The sequence below is a fragment of the Coenobita brevimanus genome, chromosome 13 (assembly GCF_032717465.1).
Source record: "Coenobita brevimanus isolate Jiangsu-jjx chromosome 13, ASM3271746v2, whole genome shotgun sequence".
Classification (NCBI taxonomy): domain Eukaryota; kingdom Metazoa; phylum Arthropoda; class Malacostraca; order Decapoda; family Coenobitidae; genus Coenobita; species Coenobita brevimanus.
The window spans coordinates 246,239-249,975 of NC_136966.1; the positions used below are offsets into that span (position 1 = coordinate 246,239).

The window sequence follows — 3,737 nt, forward strand, 5'->3', positions numbered from 1 at the left end:
TATTCAGATTAGGATAAATAAACGTTTTGAATTAGAGGGGTTAGATAAGGCCTTGACTAACCTCTTCACTACTGGGACGCTGATAAGGCCTTGACTAATCTCTTCACTACTAGGACGCTGATAAGGCCTTCACTAACCTCTTCACTACTAGGACGCTCTCCAAAGCTGCATAAAGTGTTCTGGTATCAACACGAATAAAAATAAATTAGATGTGCTGTTAGTAGAGTCATTAACCCCTTCAGGTCGAGGATGTGTTTTTCGTGTTTTTCCTGCTACCACCTGACGCTTTTATTTAGCTCTGGCCAGACTCTCCATATTGGTGTTTTATGGAGAATATTGTCAACCCTTCACTGCCAGAGGTTTTCCCAAACTTAAATCAAGCCATCTGTAGGCAGCAGGATCCAAGGTGTAATATTAGATCTGGGTGTGTCATGGCAACACTGATCACTGCTCAATGGGCACACAGTGGACGTGACAAGGAAAACAACCAACGAACTTTCCCTGTATTACATGATCAGACAACCATCGTTTTGCAAATCCAGGTCCCTGCTCCAGTTCCAGGTGCAGACTGGGGTAAAGAGACCCTGCCCAAGGGTCTCGCGGTCGTCCTTGAAATAGAATGACATACAAATGCTTGGGGGTAAGATGGAGGAGTATATGAGGCAGGGTAGTGTGTGGTGGGAGTAGGGATCATTACCACACAGGGACAGAAATTATTAAGTCCTCTTAGAGAACAAAAGAACGGCGACAGGAAATAAACAAGACTACAGATGTACTCCTGGACACACTCACACACACACACACACACACACACACATAGATAGATAGATAGAGATTCAAAGATATAAATAGATAGATAAATAGATAAAGATATAGAGAGATAGGGAGACATACCCACAAATGTGTGGGTAGAGAGATGTAAACAGGTACGGTACACAGCTAGGTAACCTGGGACAGATAAATATTTACAGATAACCTTCTTGATCCAGATTCGATCTCTCAACCCTCCCCAGTGCACGTCCAGATAGTTAAGCATGAGTAGAGAGGTAGACAGACAGGCTGCAATAGATAAACAGGAAGATAGACACATAGCTAGGCCGAGAGGTAGATAGTAAAATAACCATAGAGACAGGAAGCAGATGGATAGATAACCCCAGATAGACAGACAGATGGATAAATAATCACATATGGATGGGCAGAGAGACTACTAACCATATACAGAGAGACAGGTTTACTGATGAACGGCCATATATAAATACTAGATAAGTTTTTTGTTTAAGATTCGACCACAAACCCTCCACAAGCCACTCCCAGACGCAACCCACCCACAGCCTTGGAAAGACAAAGGGAAGATCCATTAGCTAATCAGAGGAATCTGATATCGGGCCGTCTTAAAATTCGGGCCTGAAAAAGAATTGGCCATTTATTTTGAAATGATATCTGACCATCGCGTGACACCACAATTTATTAAAATGAAAAAGTTCCTGGATAATCGTATATTGTAACAGTTCTCATATTAATAGAATTATGTAATAGGTTGTAATTTACGTTAAATACAACGACGTGCTTTTAATTTCCTTCCTGTAAGTTACCACCACATTTTTTAATTCAAGTTAGGAGGGATTCACAGTAGTCAAGAGGCTAATGAAGGCTTCGTTTGATCCCTCAAGTTTGAAGTCTTTCCATAAATGAATATATTGATCTGAAGTTTCCATAAATAAAGCAAATATTACGTCATCGCAGCGAAGGGATATTTATCAGAAACACTGTATTTCATGGTCAATGAGCTGCATCAGAAATGATTAAAAGCTTTGGAAGGAAGTCACCAGAAAAGATGTTGTGGAAGGAAATGAATCAGGTGAGGGGAAGTGAAGGGCATGGATGCAATGGGAAGAAAGTATATGCATTTCATATTGCAAGAGACGCACCAGAAAGACGAAAATGTTGTGGGAGGAAGTGAATCAGGTGAGGGAAGAGAAGGGTGTTGATGCAATGGGAGAAAACGGGTTTGTGGATCATACTTCACTGCATGTTACGAGCAGCAAAACCGGTCGAATTTACAGTCAATAAGGCAAGTAATCTGACACCTCGTTGAGATATTTAACCACAATTAGTTCGTCGTCGGTATTAATCCAAACCTGTCTGAAGGGTTAGCAGCTGTATACAAATTACAGTATGAAGATGCAATCTGTGTCTGGAAATTGTTGATTGAGGTCAAAAGTCAAAGTTTTTTTCATTCATTCATTGCCAGACGCCATGTATCCCAAACGCGGTGGTCAAGGACTTAGAGTTAATTGTTTTACAGGGATGGGCACTAATCCTCCACCAACCTCACTTGACACGTAGGGAGAACGTTATGCCAACAGCATCTGGTGTTCCCAGGCGGTCACCCATCCAAGTACTAACCAGACCCAACGTTGCTTAACTTCGCTGATCGGACGGGAAGCGGTGTACTCAACGTGGTATGGTCGTTGGCCAAAAGTCAAAGTTAAATCAAAATAAATACTGACATCTTCCTGGCAACTCATCTTCACTTATATAATTTCGATATGACATCTTCATGTTCAGTAGTGAGCTATTTATGCCTCTTTGTTGCTGACATATTTTATATGACTAAAATGCAGAACCAAAAAGAACTGGTAATAGCAAATCTTAAATTACCCTTTTGTTGGGTGTAGGAGACTCCAAGGCGGGTTGTAGGAAACTTCCCTGGCAGCATTTTAGAGGACAGAAAATCCTCCGGCCACTTCTGGGATTAGAATTATGGTGAGTTAGCTCGTTCAACTACGACCAAAGACCTCTACAAACAATGCCACTGAGGAGTCTAGCAGAAGTCTGTTAGTGGAAATAAACCGGGAACACGGCTTCCTCTACCCTGGCTACCGTTCTCACCACTCTTTCCATCTCTCAACCATCTCCGCTCCCTTCTGTCGCTCTTTCCTCCTCTCACCGACATCTTTCCCCTCTCCTATCGCACTTTTCTCTTTTGACTAACACTTCTTCTCTCTTCTGTCGCTCTTTTCTCCTTTCACCAACACTCCACTCGTCCATAGCTCTTTTCTCCTCTCACCAACAGCTCTTCTCTCTTCTATCTTTCCTTCCTCTTCTCACACAAACACCTCTTATTTCATCTCGCCACTGTCTCTTAAGCACCTCTTCTCTCACTTTCTCCCTTTCACATTTCATTCCGACGCCTGGCACTGTCGTACTGTCGTCTCGATAATGAAATCTGGAGCATGACCCAGCCATCCACTCCTACAGTCACACAGCTAACGAACTGGACATGTATTTTTAAACTCCCCTGAGCTTCAGCTGTTTATGGGATTGCTTGTGTACATGTTTGTTTTCACTCATACAGCCACCACACACTTCACAAACAAACTGGAGTGAATACTAGTTTGATAAAATGCTAAAAACAAGACTATCTATCTATCTATCTATAGCCCGACGCCCTAATCCCGCAAAGGGTGGCCGCAGACAAGTTTCAAGAATACTCCCCCAGTATCCCTGCTTGTCGTACGAGGCGACTAAAAGGGTTGGTGGTGGGTTAGTGCCCCACCCCGTAAAAAGAACTAACTAAAAAAGCAAATAAAAACAAGACGATATGTGATAAAAGACGAAAATTTGTGACATGAATATCATGTATATAAGTTCATATCATTCATATATAGGGTCCCTGATCCATCATGATTTATGCGCATGTGTAATCACTGTTACTAACACCTCATCTGGGTTGT

General features: G+C 42.1%; 1 non-coding gene across 1 annotated transcript; it reads right to left on the minus strand.

The window, feature by feature from the left end:
• Positions 1 to 2,357: 2,357 nt before the first annotated feature.
• On the minus strand, positions 2,358 to 2,476 carry LOC145416991 (5S ribosomal RNA). The gene has a single exon (XR_013900375.1). It is a non-coding gene; the product is annotated as a 5S ribosomal RNA (ribosomal RNA).
• Between the last annotated feature and the right edge of the window lie 1,261 nt (positions 2,477 to 3,737).